The sequence below is a fragment of the Microcaecilia unicolor genome, chromosome 4 (assembly GCF_901765095.1).
Source record: "Microcaecilia unicolor chromosome 4, aMicUni1.1, whole genome shotgun sequence".
Classification (NCBI taxonomy): domain Eukaryota; kingdom Metazoa; phylum Chordata; class Amphibia; order Gymnophiona; family Siphonopidae; genus Microcaecilia; species Microcaecilia unicolor.
Genome location: NC_044034.1, coordinates 172,015,246 through 172,035,823, shown reverse-complemented (window position 1 = coordinate 172,035,823; position 20,578 = coordinate 172,015,246). Strand labels below are relative to the sequence as shown.

The following is a 20,578-nucleotide window of genomic DNA, read 5'->3' as shown; positions in this document are numbered from 1 at the left end:
CACTGGATGCCATGCTGAGGGGAGCAGTTTCAAATGTTCCTTTGAATCTAAGGAAGTGGACTCTGTCTGGCCCTCAGTAACTCATGCCAGTATATAAGGTGTCCTGCCTCTGTCACATGGTCTCTGCGGTATTTGTAGCCCTCAAATTCGGCAACTTGAATGCGCGCAAGACTGGACGTTAGATTGTTTACTTGTGTGAGAATTTGAAAGCAGCTCATGAGGGTAGGGTGTTGGCTGTGTACCTTTGTATGCGGAACTGGGTTGAGAGTTCAGTGTTCCCGGGAATGCAGGTTTGCTGAGACACACGTCTCAGAAATAGAAGCAGGTCAGGCAGCTGTTAGCGTTCTGCTGTTTTGGAAGTTTGCCGTGTTTAAGCAGCTTAGGAGCAGCCACCATTGTTATTGTGCTGCTGCTCTCAGTAGAAAATTGGTAACAAGCGTGATTCTCAATCGCAGGATACGCTTGCCTTCTATCCTTGCAGTTCTGGACGTCTCGAGAGGTTTAGCTTGTTTTGTAGCAGTCTGGCAGATTGGGTGGTCTTTTTAGGTTGAAACACTTTTTTGAGCCAATAATAAAAGATGTAGTAGTACATAATCTTTGCAACAATCATAGGTTAGATGTGAGTTTTGCCAAACAGATGTAATTACTTTTTACAGTTAGATTCCTTTGTTCTTTGAATTTGATTGCCATTTTTTTTTCTCTTGGTTTCATTTCATATCTTGACTTTTTTTCCTTTTACATATTTTTGCTGCCTGATTCTTTTTTTTTTTTTTTCATGTTTGTCTTTTCTGGTTGGTGCCTTCCAAGCTCACGCCTTTCTGTGCAAGCGCCCCCTCTTATTCGCCGTTCCTTCCCTATGACGTAACCCCTCGGGGATTGAAAGGGGGTGGAGCCGAGCCCTCCCTTGGGTTGTTGGGTGACGTCAACACAGGCTCCGCCCCCTCCCTCCCGCCCGGATTCGGTCCTCGCGTTCATTTCATTCCTCTCGCTCATTCCGAGCATTCTTCGCATCGCTAGCGCTGCGCAGCCGATTCGCTGTACACAACCCGGCTTGTGCAGTGCTTGCAGTTACTTTCTTGACTTCATTAATAGCCTCCCCCCTCCCTCACCCACCTGAGCCCCCATCCACTCCCCACCCAATTAAAAAAACAAAACAAAACATTGAAAGCCAAACAAAACAATATTCAGGACACAATTGAGGAGTTGGAAGAAGTTTGTAAATTGCAGCTTGGGGCAGGTGCCGAGGTAAGTTTTTGCAGGGGCTGTGGCCGCGGTGGGCTGCCGGAGGAGAGAGCTCTATTAGCAATGAGGGGGAAAATGTCTGTTTCTATCAGGAGAATTCCCGGAAAGTAAGGAGGCGGGAGGTCGAAAGGGGGGAGGGGAGGGCACGGTGAGGGGGTGCAGCGGGGGGGGGGGGGGGGGTGTCTGTGCACAAGTTGCACAAAGTTAGTAAATGAAGTGAGTTGTGTCTGCCAGGGAGAGTTTTGCTGCTCTTTAGTGCGCGCTGCTTGCAACAGGCTGCTGCTGCTGCCTTCTCCCTCTGGCCCGTCTGACCTGGAAAAATCTTACATTTTTCACATTTTTCGTGGAGAGGGAAGCGCTCAGGAACGCCCGGGCTGGAAAGAAAAAAAAAAAATCCCAGAGCAGGGGCATTAGTGACTCGGTAGATCCAGCGAGCTGCTGTTTAGTGCGAGAGCTCGGGCTGTTTTGTGCTTCTGAAAGATGGAAAAAGGAATGTTCTCTCTTTCTTCTTCAGTGCTGCCGCTTAATTGCACATCGGAGTGGAAATTTTTCAGGAGTCAGCAGAAGCATTGTATCCTAACGAGACTTGTCACGGCTACAGGAAAACCGAAGCGATTTGGCTCCGAAAACTTCCTTTCGGTAGGAAATCTCCGACCTTGGCTTTAGGGATAATTTATGAACATCATCGTTAATGTTATCATCTTGTATATGGGGCTAGTTAAGCGCGGCTTTCCACTATTGTGTTTTCGGTGCGGGAAGTTTACGGACATATTTACAAAGGAGATTCATTTTAATCAGCCTTTTGAACTAAAGTTATGGAGCAGGTTTTATTCCTATGTGCACGGCATACACATCAAAATAAACTTCATTTTTATGCATTCAGGAAATTTCTGCAAACATTTCTTTTTTTTGGGGGGGGGGGAGGACGTTATGCTGTGGGAATGTCTAATTTAAGTAGACTTTCGAGTCACTCCATTGTGTGTGTGTGATTATAAATATATATGTATAATGAACCAGTAAGTCAAGGTTTTTATTATTAGAAAAAAGGGGTTTCTTTGATTTTTTTTTGTTTTTATTTTTTTAAAATGAAAATCGCGTGTTATACTGGATAGGTCTTAACTTTTTCTGACCTCATGTTTGGAAGAATGATGCACATGTAGGGGAAACAGAAAAATTCTACTACTGTCTAGTAGGTCTTTGGATAAAGTAATATGCAAATGAGGCATAAGGCTTCACAGGCCCTTGAACACTACATGCACCCATGCCCACAAACTAAAGTGACAAGACTTCACATTGTTTTTAATCGGTTAGGTACAGTAACTATAACTGATATACGCCAGACTACAAATATCTAATGGTGTGACCGATTATTTTATTGTTACTTCGTAGTTATATCTGTGTGTTTAGTGTAACATACAATATATTTAGGATTAGCATTGTGCAGGTGTCACTATTCATATAGTAATGCAACAGGTAGCAGTGTGATAACATAATTCACTATAAAAATAAAATGGTTTCCTTATTCTTTTGGTCCTTACCTGGTTTTGTGCTATCTATAAAGTTCAATGCAAGCACTGTAAACTAAAATCTTGAAAGAATTAAACACCAGTTGCACCTGGCCGTTTGAACTTTCGAATTCAGGACCTGCTAAGGCTGCAGAGACTTTAAACTTGAAAGAAGTGGCCTTGAATGTAAAACTATTTAAATCTGTGTTTCATACACTGTTAGACAAGGTCTCACAAGTCACCCGTTGGCATTGTATAGTACCATATGCAGAGAGTAACACAGGGATATGTGTATGACTAAAAAAATTCAGACCAGTTCATTTTCTTTATGGATCTTCAGTTTACTCTGGGGAAAACAAAAGTTTGTTTTTTTTAACAGTATAATTTTTAATTGTATGTGTACTGGTAGTATGTGGACTATGGAATCAGTTATCTCTACACATTTTTGAAGTTAATTTGTGTGTTTGTATGTCTATGTATAAGGAGTAAAACAAATGCTGCTTCCAAGAGGAATGAAAGGTTTACAAGTTTTCATTGCATGTATACTCTTATTTTCTTTGTATCCATACAACAGTCTGCCTAGGAAGGTTTATTGTTTTGTTTTTTAAGGTGGAGGAAGTGAAGGTTAGAGACATAGTAATTTCTTATGAGGCCTATGTAAAGTAGTTGCCTAATTAAAAGAGGAAGGGAGTATTCATCCAACTCCAGTAGATGTGCTAGTGAATCTGAGGAATTTTGTGTGTGTGCTCTTGCAACACTTTTTTTTTTGTTGTTGTTTTTCTGTGGGTTATTTTGTAATAATTTGAAGGATGGTATGCTGTTTTGCATACAACTATAGTGATTTAAAACAAAAATGTTTCTTTAATTGGTCTTTTCTGTTCTACTCCATAGTGGTGATGTGAAAATTACATCTTAATAGAATTAGGCATTTATTAATGGTGTTGCAATTAGCCTTGAAACTTATATTAAAAGAAAGTTTTGTGTAGTGAAAGTTAACATAGTGTGAGAAGACTTTGGAACAGAGGGATTATAAATTTAATGTGCAGTTTAAGATTGAATGAAATAAAGCAGTACTTTCCAACCTTTCAGAAATGGGTCCCGGGATATATGTTAGTGGATCCAAAAGGTGAAATTCCCCTCCCCCCCCCAAAATAATCTTACACTGGAACAACTGAGTAGGCATATATTTTACAATTAAAGCAGAATGTTGACTCTGGGTGTAGTATGTGCATTTCTGGGAAATGTAGTCTTACAGAATTGAGGTGTGGGCCAAAAGTGTTCATTTAGAAACTGATCTGAAAGGTTTTGATATGTGTCCCATGGTTCTCCCACCCCTCCCCTTTTCCAGTTATTAAATGGATCCTAAATAGGGAACATTTAGAGACTCCTTGGTGTAAAGTTTACTGACAAATATTGTCGATAATATTTGGGGGAATATTTATTTTTTTTCTGAGAAGCGTAAGTATTTGACTCTGCACTTAACTCTCTTTATAATTTATTGGCAATTATTTTGATGTTTTATGCTCTGTAATTCACTGGACCTGTTCACTTACTAAGCAACTTAAGGCCAAGTAACTGGCACTGTTAAAACACAGATGTGAATGCTATAAGAACTACTTTTAATAGATGTTTCCAAGCAGTGTCAAATGTTTTTACTTAGCCAGGTGATGTCTAGACTGAAATTGTATACATAAAAATCTAGGACTTAAATGTGTGTTTTTTTAAAATTTAAAATAACGTTACTATTCTTTCAAACTGCTTAGATACAAAGTGCTGTGTGGATTTGTATATAATGTGAACATTGGTTGCATTATAAATGATGCCATGTTGTGATGTCTACAATGTATTGGTATGAGTAAGGGATCTACAATAGGGTGTGGGGGGGGGGGGTTCCCCTAAGTTTAGGAGCCCTTTTTACTATGCTACACCTGGCATTAGGGGTACGGCTGGGCAGAGAGTGGGTGTGGAAGACATTTGGCAGGTAGCACGTGGCAACTGCAGAGTTAATGCAGAACCACTGACCTCCTCTTAAATAGGAGATGCTAAGTACTGCAGTGCTAACTGGGAGCAGGTGCTGCACATTGATGTGATTCGACATTCAGATTTGCAATATAAAATAATGGAAATGCACCCAACTGGTGGAGTTAAATTTGGAGCTACCATGCGGTGAAATCTTTTTTTGGTGACTGCAGAGTTTACCGAGGTTTAGTAAGAGGCCTCGTAATGTTAGAACTGCTTTCTGTACTGAAGCTAATGTTCAAGTTCTGTTTAGCTATGGAAATTCAAGGCAGACTTCAGGCACAGGGCCCATTTGAAACATCTCACAAAGGCCTGTGTTTTGTCTCTGTGTATACCAGAAAGCTGTTTTCTGTTATGTTCCAAAGTTGATTTGGCACTCTGTGTAGGTTTAAAAAGTATAAAAGCTGTATCCTTCATATTAGACCTAAGTGGTCTTACACTAAAAGCATTTGCTGTTGTAGCCTTGGCTGCTTAAGGGGCCCTTTTGGGTTGCCGCATGGCAACCTGGAACTACCTTCCCAACACAGGTGCTGGTGGCAGTTCCACCCCTCCCCCCACTGCGCACCATTTCTGGTGCTAGCAGAAATATCAAAACATATTTCTGCAGGGGGTTACCCGGCGGTAACCAGGTAGTATCGTCTGCTTCCCAGTGACCGCCTGGTTAGCGCGAGAGCCCTTTGAGCATCGGCCTATCGGAGACTTGCCTCGTGTTGAATGGCTTCAGTCTATTTTACACTCTGTAATATAGCAGCATAAATCACTTTTACTCCAACACATCTTGGTGGTAAACTGGTATTGTTGGAGTGTTAAGTATGGTGTGTGGTTAGCCTTGATTACATTACAGGAGGAAGTTCTGTGTATGAATATGAGCATGCTCCACAGGTTAGATTTTCTGTGACATAATTAGGAACAACAGACTGTCATTTATTTATATTAAAAAAAAATGGTTTCAAGGATGACTAGGAGGCCTTCTGAATCTGTCTAAAACTTTGTTTGCTCCTGTTCAAATTTGGGTGGAAAGAATCAATGTAAAAATTGAAGTGGAGTTTCCTGCAAGCATCGCAGGTCCTTTTTTGAGTGTGATTTTGTGTATAAAGGGGCAGTCGTTACTGTACGAGACTCCAGTCTCTCTCAGATCAAATTGGTTTTCCTGGATTTGCAAACTACCTGTGTTCAAAACGAGATTTGGTGCACAGAAGATAGGTTGAAACATGGAGTTGTTTGTTGGCTTCTTCAAAAGCAGTGAAGTGGAAACTCCTAAAATGTAGAAACATGAGCGGCTCCCACAAACTGAGGATTCTGTGTGAAGTAATACAACACTGTAAAGTGAAAATGAGGATTTTTAAAAGATTCCTATACCAAAAGCTGCTGCTAATGATGGGAAATGTTAATTATGTGAGAACATATTGAACTTATATAGTCTGGCATGAACTTTTTGATTGAATGCTTCAACTGTACAGGCTTTTCATGTGCACAGCTTTCTAATTATCATAATTCAACACAGCTCTAACTTTTGGAGGGGGTTCAAGTGCAGTCGCAGTTTAACATGAAAGGATTTTTTAGAATTGGTTTTTTTTTTTCTTAACTGAGAAGGTCCAAGAACAGCTTGAAAAAGATAACCTAAATATATATACATATTTGTGGATAGTTAAGGAAGCTATCAACCAGTGGAACAGACTGAATTATCAGAGAAGATTAAGGGCTCCTTTTTACTAAGCTGCGGTAGTGATTCCTGGTGCGCCAAATGCAACAAAGCCCATTCAATTCCTATGGGCTTTGTTTCATTTGCCATGCAGGAATCGCTACCGTGGCATAATAAAAGGAGCCCAAAGTGTTTATCTCACTTTTTTCTCCTTGGTAGTCTTTGTATGAGTACATATGCATTATGTATCGCATATGGATGTGTGTATATAAAAAGGTGACAATGGAGGCAAATCTTTAACTACATTAGCAAATTGCTAATAAATGTAGCATTTCAGCGAGATTAATAATCTAGTTTAGAGACTTCTAAAATTTAAGAGCAAAACACATTTTCACAGTATAAATCTTTGAACTAGGCTAGGTGTTTTGCTACAAATTGATGGCAAATCCTTTCTTCCTCTCTTCCCCCCCCCCCCCCCCCCCCCCCCAATTTTTGAATGCTACGATAGTGTTTTGGGTAGATATCAGGTGTGCTGTTTTTTTTTTTAAATTTAAGACTGAAAAAAGGAACAAGTGTGTAACAAGTCTCTCCTCCTCCCCCCCCCCCCCTTCCTTTCAATGCAAGGGAAGCACCAGTGAAACAAAATGACTTCATTTGAACTGGCACTTCGGAGCAGAATGCAGGTCATGCTGGTGAAATAAAAGAAGCCAGGTGTTTTGAAATAACCACTCCCCTTGGCCTGAGTGCATGTTAGAAAAGCCCATTGTCTAGGTTCCGGCTGTAGCAGTATGTCTGCCTCTGTTAAATCTCCAACACAGACAGTGCAATTCTAAAGTTGACATCTGGTTTACTCTTTGTTCACCTGTGAAAGAAAGAAAATGCAAATAGAAGCATACACCACCACTCTAAAGGCCTGAGCAACTCCTCCCTCTACCCCCCACAGTTGACATTGTCAAATAGTGCTTCCAGTCTAATACTACCCTAGCCTATTGTGAGGCCATGAACAGGCCAACCTTGTAGCACCATATGGCTGGTATATACTTCAGATAAGATATCATCTGTGTAGCTTAGAATAGCATTTTGATCTGCTTGGCGTTTGCAACTCCCAGCCACCCTGGGTTTGGGTAAGGTTTGGGGCTGACTCATTCCTACAGGTTAGAGATCTATTGCTGATTCTGTTCTCTACCCCCCCCCCCCCTCGGAACCTCTTTAATTCTCTATGGCTTCCTTGAAACAATGATGAGTTTTGGTATCCCTTTTAACCTTGTGGCAGTATATCTTAATTTGAATGCTAAAAGCATGGTTTGGAATGCAAGCCGACGCTTTCTATGGAAATTACTAGAGCAGAAATGAGAATTATGTCCACAGTAAGAAATAAGTATTTTTATCTTTAAATATGATTGTTTCAGTTGCACATGTACTTCCACAAATCTGTCTGTAACAGTTTTGTTTTGTGTCTCTGGCCCTGAAGAAAAGAAGAGTAGTGGGATGATAGTATTAAATGATCCTTGTATATTATGCTCATACCTCAAAAAACTGAAGGTCTATTTGTAACATTTTTAATGTGAAGGATTTTTTTTTTTAATTCTTAATATTCCATTGTTAAAAAGCAAGTTGGCCTCTGGATTACCAAAATCAACAAGTGCAATGCAAATCAAGATGATTAAGATTTAATTACTGCCTTTTTGAAGGAATTCACTCGGCGGTATACAGTAAGAATAAATCAAACATGAGCAATAGGCAATTAGTGCAAATATTCAAATAACGATACAAAGTATGGCATAATATACTACTTACAATGTCAACACAATATATACACAAGTCAATAACATTTGTGGAAGGATTTTATTTAACTTGTGGCTTTTTCAGTTGTGGCTCAAGGTGAATTACATTCAGACATTCATTATTCTCCTGTCCCTGGAAGGTTCATTTAGCACCTGAGGTAGTGGAGGGTTATGTGACTTGCCCAAGGTCAAAAGCAGCAGCAGCACTGGTTCTTAGGCTAGTGCTATTAGGCTGCTACTCAACTCCTTTGGAAGCTTCAGTGTGTGTGTGTATATATAATATATATGTAGTTTTTTTAAAAGTTGAGATGGTTTTGAGTGGTCTTCACAACCTTTGGCAGCACATTCCACAATTGGGTGCTAATAAACGAAAAAGAGGAAGCGCAAGTGGATTTATATTTGAGGCCAGCACAGGTAGGGTAATGGAGATTTAGGAACAAATGGCATGTGCTTGATGTATTCCTAGGGCAAAGATTGATTAGGTTAGACATGTAGCCTGGGGCTTCTCCATAAAGGATTTTGTGGACTAGGGTGCAGATCTTGAAGTTGATTCGTTCTTTTATTGGGAGCCAGTGCAACCTCGATCGAAGGGGCTCTGAACTTTCAAATTTGGGTTTGCCAAAGATTAGTCTTGCTTTTGTGTTTTGTGCAGTCTGTAGTTTCTTTACGAGTTGTTGTTTGCATCCTGCATATATGCCATTGCAGTAGTCTGGGTGACTTAATACCATTGATTGGACTAGATATCGAAATATTTCTCTAGGGAAGGAATATATGGGTTCACCCAATACATGAGAAACAAGCACTCCATGAGGAGGCTGTTAAAGCCACTGGACCACTTAAGATTTGTGGCACTTATACGTATAACTTTAGATGTAAAGGGTCACTGTATCGTGGTCAAGGTTATACTTTAAAGAGATGTATGGTTATGAGAGGAGCAAGGGTGAGCAAACCCCCCCCCCCCCCCAGACATTTACCCCCAAAGACTATATAGTGTACCTAGAGATCCAAATTTATAACAATGCATGCAACTCAATTGACTTAATAAGCTAATAAGCGCCAACAGCACTTATAAAGCAATAATGAGCACTGATTGGCTCTAATTAGAACTTAGGTGCACAATTTGCTAAGCATATTCTGTAATGATGTGCACCGAACTTCTAACACGCACAGGCAAAAAGGGGTGTGGACATTCTGAAATTTATCTTCCTACTTATAGAATATGACCCAGTGCACCTAAATCTACACGCCAGGATTTACGCCACATTTTCATTGGGTGTAAATGAATGTGTGTAGGTTTAGGTGCTGAAATATCAGCTAAGCATATTCTATAATTGTCGCTTATATCTAGGTGCTGATTGTAGAATATGCTTAGTTGGCACTGATTTTTTTTTTTAGGCACCATATATAGAATCTCCCCCTTTAGGAGCAAAATTCATCCACTAAACATGCAGACCATTTAGAAGTTCCACTTGTGATTTGCATGTGTAAATACCAGCATTTCTGTGGATATGACTTACTCCCAATTTTAGAAAGATGGGGATTCTCACATGCATTTAGCAAAGGGAATTTGATTTGGGTGGGACCAAAAAATATACATGTATTCTCCATTTCAGAAAGGGAATGAACCTCTATGAGCATCATAACATCACTATTTATAGCTACTCTGATACCTATAGGTTTTATAAGAGTGCTCATTTTGGGTAGCACTCTACAGCATGGATCAGGAGAGGTTGCCCCTTAATTCTACAGAACCAGAGGGGGGGGGGGGGGGAAACTTCTCCAAGAAGAAATTAGTGAAGAAAAAGCATGACACACAAATCTAGAAGACCCAGGAAAACAGGTAAAGAAGACACCTCTGTGGAAATGCAGAGTCTAATCACCACCTAGTGATATTTATTGGTGAAAAAAAATGATTGATCACCACCGTCTATCCAGATATTATCTATTATGTTCTAAAAACGGCTTGCTTTCTAATCTGGAATATGCTAAACAGTTACTCTTATTAACTGCATCATGAATTTAATGGCTTTTCATATCTGTTGATATAAATTAGTCACATTACTTTCTAACTCCTCTTACTCTTACCTATCCATATGTTAACCATCTCTCTGACCTCATGGGCAACTTTCTTTAAGTTAGTCACCTTATTTTCTAACACATCTTGCAATAGATTTCCTGTAAACTTATTGGGAGTCAAAAACACACATTTGGAAAGTGTCCTAATGCACTTCTGCATGTTCTCTCCAAAAGTAACTGGCTCAGCATTGATACAGCCCTGGTCCATCCATATTCTTCCCCTCTATCTGCCCTTTCCTTCCTTTCCTAGTGTGGGACGGAAAGAGTTGGACTTCTCAATATAATGTGTTTAAAATCGGCAAGCTATGCTTGGAATGCTTAGTCTGTTTCAGTCATCCCTTTCACAGCTATTATGAGCACCAACGTGATTACCAGTTTCCAATTACATGTGCGGTCACAGGGCCCTGATTTTTTTTTTTTTTTTTGCTGACAATATGCTAAGAGGCAGTTGAGGCTGGGGCTGTTGCAGTTTGAGATCTGATTGAGTATTAACAAATTTCTCAGGCTTGTGTGTGCTTATTTTTTTAAACGAATGAGAGGATCCTTGGGCTGCATTCTGCTTTAAATGGATCTTCTGTAATAAGAAGGTACTCTATTGTGTGTTTATTGATTTCTCTGCACACGGTGCAGGGTGAAGAGCCCGCAATTCACAATCTAGGCCTCTGTGCCCTAAGGTAAACTCTTTTCACAAAGGGAATTTTGATTACAGTCTGCTGCTCTGTGGCATACTGGAGGCTTCAAGAGGCAAATGGGAAACACTACGGAAGAAAAAATTGGATTGGAGCCAGTGACGTCATTTAAGTAAATCTGTTGCAGGACTAGTCATAAAGTGACTGCCAGCTACTGAGTGCACTTTGGCCTTTCTTTCTAACTGCTTTTATTTTCTCTTGAAACAGCTTGCACATTTGCTTTCTCAATGCTTGTGTGCCTACCCATGCTGAACAGTCTGAACAATTGAGAAATTTAAATCCAAAACCGTACATTGCAGGGCTGTGGAGTCGGAGTTGGAAGCAATTTTGGGTGGAGTCGGTTGGTTAAAATGTACCGACTCCAGCTTCAAAATAAAAACTTATAATATATGGTAAATTTTATCATTTTGTAGTTATACACATACATATGTTTTTGTTGTACTGGTCAATATAAGGTTATGTTTACCAGTACTTTAGATCCAGTACAAATTTAAAGCCTAGCAGTAGGAGTCTGAGTTGGGGTTGGACAGTAGAATAGAAAAATAGAGGCGTAGGAGTTGAAGGTTTGGTATATCAACTCCACAGCCCTGGTACATTGTTTAGATGATGGCATAACTACAGCTGTTCTAGATTACCAGTATGATTGCCATATTAGACCATCTTTTAATGTTTATAAATTACCAGTAAGCAAAAAAAAATTACAAGCAGCTTTTTTCCATGTAGTTTGAATAATGCATCTTGGACCTCTTCTGAAACCTCCTGTTAGGCAAGCCTTTTGCTGTATAATGTGGGGGAGTGGCTTATACCATGCAAAATCATTTACATATGAGACACCTTCCCAAAATGCACCAGGCAAATTAAAATATCCAAAATGTGGGATACAAATGTAACATAAATAATTTAAAACAGATTTTACACAGTGGTGATGGAACTTCCATAGGCTTCGTACGTCAAAAAAAGAGCAGTGCTAATTATGGTAGTGTAGAAATTTTAAGGTGCAAAGCATTGTTCTTAATTGATAACATCTCACCTTGTATTGCAAAAATGTTGGTTTCTCTTACTCATTGTCACAAGCTAGTTCTTAGTTATACAGAGTTGTATAAATTGTATGATTTGATAACATTGCTGGGTTCTGTTGATTAGGATACTTCTGCAGATATTTTTATACTCGGGAGTTCATTGCTATAAATGCATCATACCACCTGCCAGGCGCTTCTCAGAAGTTCAGCTATGTTGGGCTTAGAGCAATGATATTACATTCCGATTGTCACTGTTACATGGCCTCTGCATTCTTCACAAAGAGTATTATATTTCTACTCTTTTTATTTTAAGAAACATTGAATGAATTGTTTAGACGTGTTTCCATTACCCATATGTATTTGTATGTTTATTTATGTTTCTTAATAAAAGTAATTTCTGCTTTGAAACCAGAAATCAAGCCTCGGTCACATTTGGTTTTGAGGTTTATGCATCCTGTGATCAGAAACATATTAAAAACCTGTATTTGATCCATGAATCATTAGATGAGTCAGTTCCTGAAACCACTAGAAGGCCTTGCAGTTCTTGGCTACAGCCTGAAGCAGGAAATCTAGGCTTCAATAACTTCCTTTCTCAGTGCTGGTTAAAGCAGTGCTAGTGGTTAGCATGTGCTGCAATAGAAAAACGTATGCTTAAAGAACAAAGGTGTCGGAGTCACGTAACTTGTAGAGATGGTTTATAATTTGTGGTTCTGAATCACATGCCAGCAGGTGTTGGCAGACTGGGTTCTGAGCCATAAGATCTTCAGATCTGAAACGGTGTGGGGGTAGGGGTAATTTCTCTATGGCTTGGTTCATCGGGTCTTTTTTTTTTTTTACAATGTTTTGAGAATTCCTTTTACCCAAGGTTGCTACAGATGAAAGCATTTAACAGTGCTTGGACACCTTGCAGCCTGCTTCTTTGCTAAACACTGACCTTTTTAATCTGACAGCTTTTCTCTGCACAATGAGGTGAAGGCTAAGAACGAACTTCTTAAAATATCTGAAATCTGGGATGTAAAAAATCCATTTGTATAAAGCAAATGGATACTCGTGGCTGGCAAATAGGTGGTGTTTTTGTGTTTTTCACCTTTATAGATAATGATTTTTGGAGGAAGGTGTTGTCTTCTGCCCTGACCAGTGGCTTCCATGGAAGACAGAAGGGAAAAAGGATGCACTATGCTGGGTGGGGAGTGATTAGATAGTCTTCGGAGTCTTGAAGTGTTGAGACCAACATGGGAGTTCTGCACTGTATGGCTCAAACACACAGAGAGCCAGATGTTGCTCTTTGTTTAGGTGGTGGCAGCATGCTTTAAGGATAAGGGCCTATTAGAGAGTCTGGTGTAGTTTGTGCTGTGAGGAGTTGGTAACCAGCTTGCTGTGTTGGGGGGGAGAGGGGGTGTAGCTGGGTAGATGGAGGGCTTGGGGGTGGCTGGCAAGAGCTAAGTTGGAGGGAGGGGTGTATCTGTAGATAGGCAGATAAGGGACTGAGGTGGGTGGCTGGATTTCTGGGTGCTGAAAGTTAGCTAGCAGGGTGGGAGGATGGAGACTTGGTAAGGAGGATTCAAAGAGCAAGACCAGGTTACAATAGGGGGGGGGGGGGGGCTACTGGCTTGTATTTCTACTGTGGCCTGCAGTGGCACTTTAAAAGACTAAATTTATTAAGCTTTCATTTTTTTTCTCTTTAGACCAGTGGTGTTCATTAATTTAAGTCTGGGTTGCTTTGGGTTCAAAATTGGTGAAGGAGAGCTGAATTGAATATCTTTGGGGGCCTTTACACCAACCAACATGTACCAGTGACATTCATCCTCATCAGTTTCTCTATCTCTAATCTGTCTCACCTCCTTTTCCCTTGCACCTGGGCCAGGAGCTCTCCTCCCTTCCCTTTCTTTCCTGCCTCACCCGACCCACCTCTCTAAAGGCAGGAACAATGCTGTCTTTGGTGTCATTTATTTGTTGCATTTATATCCCAAATTTTCCCACCTATTTTTAGGCTCAATGTGGCTTACATAGTAACGTGATGGCGATCGCCAATTCCGGTATGACATTGTGATCTCTTGTGCTATGTTCTGACATATCGCTAGGGGTCAAGCATCACTATTTTGAAAGATGGTGGCACTGGAGGCAGGGTTAATTGATCATTCCTCCTGTCTTCAGAAGCAGGTGGGAGGGGATTGTGAAGTTATGAGGTTGCAGAAGTGTGTGGGGCTGGGAGGGGAGAATTGGGGAGTCTTGGTGTGACTTGGAGACAGACTAGGAAAGCCAACCTCAATAAACTAAGCCCTGAGGAAACCAGTACATATGAGGGGATCCTTTCTCCCCTCCTCTTTGATGGGGAGAGTTGAAAAGTCTTAATTTGAGGAAAATTTGTCAGTGCTCAGTGTAGTAAAGTAGAGGGCTAAGTGCACTTCCTTTTTCCACTGTGAATAATGCCACTTACAGAAAAAAAGGGGGGGGGGGTGATTTGAGCTCTCTCCCTCCAGGTGACCACCTCCTCCCCCATCCAGCAAAGCCTGGAGTGATATGCCTCAAACTCCCGCAGGATTAACCTGAGGGAGCCCACAACTTGCTGGGTTTGGATGCATCGTTGTTCCCACCGACTGTCAGCCCCCCACTGGGTCCAGCAGGCATCCTGGAAATGTCTGTACTTGCCTCCATGATGGAAGGCGCTGCGTGAGTGAGTTTTCCTGAGGGGGTTAGACCTGAGGAACAGTCTGCCGAAGGAGAGAGTGTTGGAGTGGCGTGAGAGGCTGCACCAATGGTGGTTACCTTGGTGAAGGTTCGGAAAGCCCTTCAAAGGCTAGATTTGAGTGTTGAAAACTGTACATAAGAAGTTGCAATTTTAGTGACTAAAGTTGATTTTCTCACATTTATATTTCAAGTCCGTCTAATTCTACTGAACAGATTAACCAAGTTCAGACAAGTGGAGGAGACCTTGAATGTGGTGTTAAAAGACAAAACTTTTGATACATTATAAGATTGGAAAATTTTAATAGAAGGCTTAATATCAGTGTTAAATTTTCCAAGGATCCCAGGTTTATCTCTTCTGGAACTCTTAAAAAAGAATTCTTGTTGTAAAATTTAGAAGCTATACCCCCTATTAATAAAATATATTATTTTTCAAATGCATCTAGTAAGGCAGAGGAGATAACAGGGGCTGCAGATCTCTTATCATAAAAAAAAAAAGAGTATAATAAATACTTGTCTACAATATTGGATGAATCCTTCTCTGAAATAAGTGAAGTCTTTTGAGCAAGATCTAAATGCAATCATGAGACTTTATTTTCGAATTCAATTGTGTCTGTTTTGTGGGCAGTGGATATGACTATATCCGTAAGTCACTAAATCCACACAAGAAAGGAGAAAAAGATTCCTGATGCGAGAAGTAAAAAAAAAAAAAAGGGGGGGGGGCCTCTCTTCTTCTGGCCTATCCATGCAAGTACCAAATCTTGCTATTTTTGGAGGTTAAATATGTGTTGTGTGTCTTTTTTTATTTACACCAAATCAACTTAGAGCGTTTTTGGACCTGAAGAATATCTCTAGGGGACTGTGTCTTCTGAGAATTAGCTGAGGTAGCTATATACTTACAGGTTTTATGCTAGGCCTTTTCTTCCGTTTTACTTCTTGAATTTGTGTCCCACCTCACCACACATACACATACTGGTCTAAGGAAGGGATAGAAACTTTTTTTTAGTACTTTCTATATTTCTTTATGGACATGTTCCATGGTACAAGTGTATATGCTTGGACTTTTCAATTTAAATAAAAAGGGGGAGATATGGAGGGATAGAAGAACGTCCTGGGGTGGGATAGGGCAGGGATAGGTGTGCATTTATCAGGGAGGAAATGTTCTTTTAATACTCACCTTTCCAAAATAAAATGAATGGGTCAAGAATACAGGGTGAATACTCCCCTTTTCCAAAGCTACGCTAGCAGCTGCCAGTGTGGTAATGCCAACACTGCCCAGTTAAAAGTGAATGGGCTATGTCGGCTTTGTGGCTTTGTGAAAGGGGGATAAGTTCTAGAGGCATTTTTGGTTCCCCACTAAAGACTCGTATACAACCAAAAGAACTTTACAGAGTTTAAAAAAAAGCCAACTATTTCACTAATACCAGCAGCCTGTAGATTAATTTCTGGCATATTTCAAACATTGATCTTGTATTCTTATTGTGGCGTGCCTTATTTACCATTGAATAAATATAAACTATTTTGTGTGTTTCCTTTTTATCTCAAAGCAGTCTATTCCTTCCTATGCCTCTTCCCTTTTTTATAAGAACGTGGCTGTGTTCTCAGTTGGATTATTGCAGTGTGGTTTATGCAGGTCTTCCAATTTCCGCAATAAAAAGCTTCAAAATACAGCTCGTTTACTTTCTCATGCGTGATGTTCTGACCATGTCACCCCTTTGTTGTTGAAATTATGTTGGTTGCCAGTCCACTTAAGGATACAATTTAAGATTCTTACTCTGGCACATAAAGCAATTCATACTAGTTTACCTGAGTACCTGGCATCATTGACTGTTTCTTACACTCTGGCATGTTGTCTGCGCTCACTCCGTGATCATAGATTTGCCTTACCCAGCCCTAGACGAGCATAGTTTGAAGCCACAAGAAAGAGTGCTTTTTACTTCCTGGCCCCATGCTTGTGGAATAGCCTCCTTTATACGTAGGAGCTGAGCTTTTGTTAAAGAACTTTAAGATAGTTCTGAAGACTTACTTTGACTTACTTTTTTTTTCCCCCCAATTATTTAGTGTGTTTCTGGTTTAGCAGAACAATTGTACCTGAAGAGAATGTAGTAGTTATGCAGCTGTATTTTATCTTTTTTGGTGTGATTGTTTTCGTTTCTATATGTATTTTTTTGGTGGTCTTTTCTTTTTCCATATGTGTTTAATTATTTTGTAAATTGCTTTGATTTATTTGTTAAAAAAAGGCAATTCATCAAGTACAGGGCACATATGTGTGTGTGTGTGCTTCTGACTGTTGTCCAGATATAATGAGCAATTCTTCAAGTGTTGCTTGCCTTTCTGTTTGGTCTTTTAATTTTTTTCTGTGTGTGTGTGTGTGGGGGGGGGGGGGTGTAAATGTATAGGTCAGGGCTTCTCAACCCAGTCCTTGGTGCACATCATCAAGTTTTTAGGATACCCACAATTAATTTATGGATATCCAGAAAACCAGATAGGATTTGGTGTACGGTGAAGACTGGATTGAGAAAGTGGAGTGGAGGAGTAGCCTAGTGTTTAGAGTATTACTCTTGAGATCCAGAGGTGCCTGGTTCAAATCCCACTGCTGCTCCTTGTGTTCTTGGGCAAGTTGCTTAACCCTCCATTGCCTCAAATACGAAATTAGATTTTGAGCCCTCCAGGGACAGGGAAGTACCTGTGTACCTGAATGTAACTCACCTTGAGCTACTACAGAAAAAGGTGTGAGCAAAATATAAATTTATAAATAAGCTATGGTAAACAGTAACATGTGCTTACCATGGGGCATGCTGTTGTGTCCTGCAGTGTTTCAAATGTGTGTATGCGTAACCCATGTGCTAAATATGTTTTATGGTCGAGAGGGTGGAGAGTGGATATTTCTGTGCTAATCAGCATGTCATCATTGCCACATGCAACTCAGCACAGTATTAGCACGTGAGCCCTTACTACCTACAAAGTTAGGTGGCAGTAAGGGATTACATGCCAATTTTACTTAATGGCAGCATTAACACATTGCTGTTAATTTGGAAAATGGAAAAATCTGTCATTTTCCAGTTGTGGTAGAAATGGCCATAGAACACAGGAAACACTTGTGTAAGGGCACGATAAGGCCACACACTCTACCGCAGCTTTGTAAAAGGACCCTCTAAGTGTTTTGTGTGCATTAAACTGACAGTTGCTACTTATTTTCTTTGCATGCTTTGTGACAGTTACTGGCCCTATTCCTTTGTATTAGTACAAGATAATTCTGCCCCAACTAAAAGGAGATGGATTTGGTAGCACATCAAACCAGCAGAAGAAGAAGAAAGCATAATGGGCCTCAAGAAATGGGGTATGATGGGACAAACTTTTATTGGGAGACCTGACACCTGCCAGGTTTTGGCAATCTGCCTTCTTCAGGGCAGGGGCATAGCCAGACAACAGATTTGGGTGGGCCTAAGGAAGAACTGGGTGGGCACCAATTATTCTCCCTCCTCCCCCAACCACCACCTAAAAAATATCTCAGCTGGTGGGAAAATGCTTCTTTCCATCTTAGCAGTCTGCAGCAGGCATGCTCTGAAAACTGAACATACGCAGGTGCTGGTATCATGGAGAGTAGCATTTTCGTTACCATCAGGAGGAAGTCTTCAGCTGGCCGAGCTTGGGATCCCACCAGCTACCACTCAACGTGTGCTACTGTTGGGTAGGCCTGAACCCTAAGAGGGTGGGCCCCGGCCCACCTGTGCCTACACCACTGCTTCAGGGGTCTATAATATAAACATGTAGACATAGACATATGTTAATATGAAAATATGTAAATATAACATTTTACAAAACTAAAAAAAAAAAAAGCTGGGGGTGGGAACTACGGCCAGGCTGCTGCGGTAGCCCAATGGTACTTCTGTTTAGTGAGTGGTAGGCCTGCGTGGGGCTTCCTCTTAATAAAAGACCCCCTAAATTACTTACCCAGGGTCACACAGAGCTGCAGAAGGAATTGAACATGATAACCCAGGTCCACAACCCACTGCACTAACCATTAGGTTACTTGCATCAACTTTTAGAGATAAATTTGGTGATTCAACGGAGTATCCCTTTTCAGAGCATTCTTCCTCGGGGACTGTCTGTGCCTTAACGTTTAGAACATTGTCAGTGTATTTAAGAGCATAGCAATAGCCATACTGGGCAGACCAATGATTCATCTAGCCAAGCTTCCAGCAGTGGCCAATCCAGGTCACAAGTACCTGGCAGAATCCCAAATAGTACAAAGATAATAGGGAAAAACTGTCACTCCTCAATAAGAAATTTGAAAAAAACCAAAAGGAGTAGCAAAACTGAACAAAAGTGGTGAGAAACCAGGGCTTTTTTTGAGGGGGTACTTGGGGGGGTACTGAGTACCGGCACCTTTTTCATTGTCTGCTAAAATTGACCCGTGGATTGCAAGTTCTAATGAAAGAGCTCAGGTTCTATACACCAACTCTTCCTTGTCATAGATTCTGTGACTGGTTGCAGGGGCCCTGGCTATTGCGGGGTGGGTCCTTCAGTGATCACCCCACCCCTGAAGGGTGGCCTAGCATTTGAGTACCGGCACCTTTTTTGCTAGATAAAATGCACTGTGAAAAACATAAGGCTATATAAGCAAAAAAAAGCCCAACAAAACTTTCTTTTCCTCAGCGGTGTTCCATTGTGCACAGTTATTTATTTATTTATTTCAGTACATTTATACCCTGCCTTTTACCACAGTGATGCAGCCCCAAAGTACTGGGGTTGCTGTTTTTTGATTTTACTGAAAATTCGCATAAAAACACTTAATTAGAAATTAAATAAAAGTAGAATTAAAAGGTTCTATCCAACATTGGAGGCAATTGATTAACATGTATGAAGTGCTGCAGGTCTGGAATAGCTTTGTGCTATAAGAGATTACATAGCTGATTTGATTTGCTCTATGATGCCTCCTATCTGATTTGTCCTTAAGTTTTGTTGGACTTTTTTGCTTATATAGCCTTATGTTTCTCACCACTTTCATTCAGTTTTTACTACTCCTTTTGTTTTTTTTCAAAAAGAATCCCAAATAGTAGCACAATTCCATGCTACCAATCCAAGGGCAAGCAGTGGCTTCCCCCATGTCTATCTCAGTAGCAGACTATGGACTTTCACTGCAGGAACTTGTCCAAACCTTATTTTAAAACCCAGATACGCTAACCGCTGTTACCACATTCTCCTGCAGCAAGTTCCAGAGCTTAACTATTTGAGTGAAAAAAATATGGTAGACTTCTTGGAGCATAACACTAGGATGCTCTGTGCTCTTTCCTCCTCTCCCTGCAGGACCCCGCCAGCATCTTTACACTGGTGGAAGTTGTTGATAATGACACATATGGGCACACTCTGCTGCTAAACATAATATAAAAGCTATGCTGAGCCAGACCAAATGTAGCATTTTGTCTCCAGAAGGTGGTGAGGCCAGGTTACAGATACTCAGCAGATTCCAAAAACTAGATCAGTATATTTATCGTTCATTTCTAGGGCTGCATGGTGGCTTTCTCAAGTTTACCTGGCTCATTGTTTTCATGTACTTTTTCTTCAGGAAGCTGTCCGAACCTCTTTTCAAACTCACTATAGGGCAGATGATCAAAAGCTTTACCGCACCTATGATCAGAGATAATTGCATGCAGATTTAAGCAAGCAATTCTCTGATCATGGGGTAGAAGGTGAAACGGAGGCTGGAGGTCCGGTGGACCTCCTGACCCCCCCCCCCCCGACACAGGATCAGGGGGGCTGTACATGTGGTGGGTCTCCAGACCCACTAACCCCTCCCCCAGCATTCATAAGAAGTCCCTGGTAGCCCAGTGGGCTGCGGTCAATCCCCCCCCACCTCTTCCCTTATATGGTGTGAAGTGCCACCCAGCGCATCCCAGGATAAACTGGGCAGGGC

At 40.8% G+C, this 20,578-nt stretch overlaps 1 protein-coding gene across 6 annotated transcripts in view; it reads left to right on the top strand.

The window, feature by feature from the left end:
* Positions 1 to 993: 993 nt before the first annotated feature.
* The window catches only part of TEAD1 (TEA domain transcription factor 1), a 342,634-nt gene continuing 323,049 nt past the window's right edge, over positions 994 to 20,578 (top strand). For all 6 annotated transcript variants that reach the window (XM_030200970.1, XM_030200968.1, XM_030200971.1 and 3 more), the window contains exons 1-2: positions 994 to 1,245; positions 1,757 to 1,881. The gene's annotated coding sequence lies outside the window, so the exon portion shown is untranslated. The remainder of the gene's footprint in view (positions 1,246 to 1,756; positions 1,882 to 20,578) is intronic.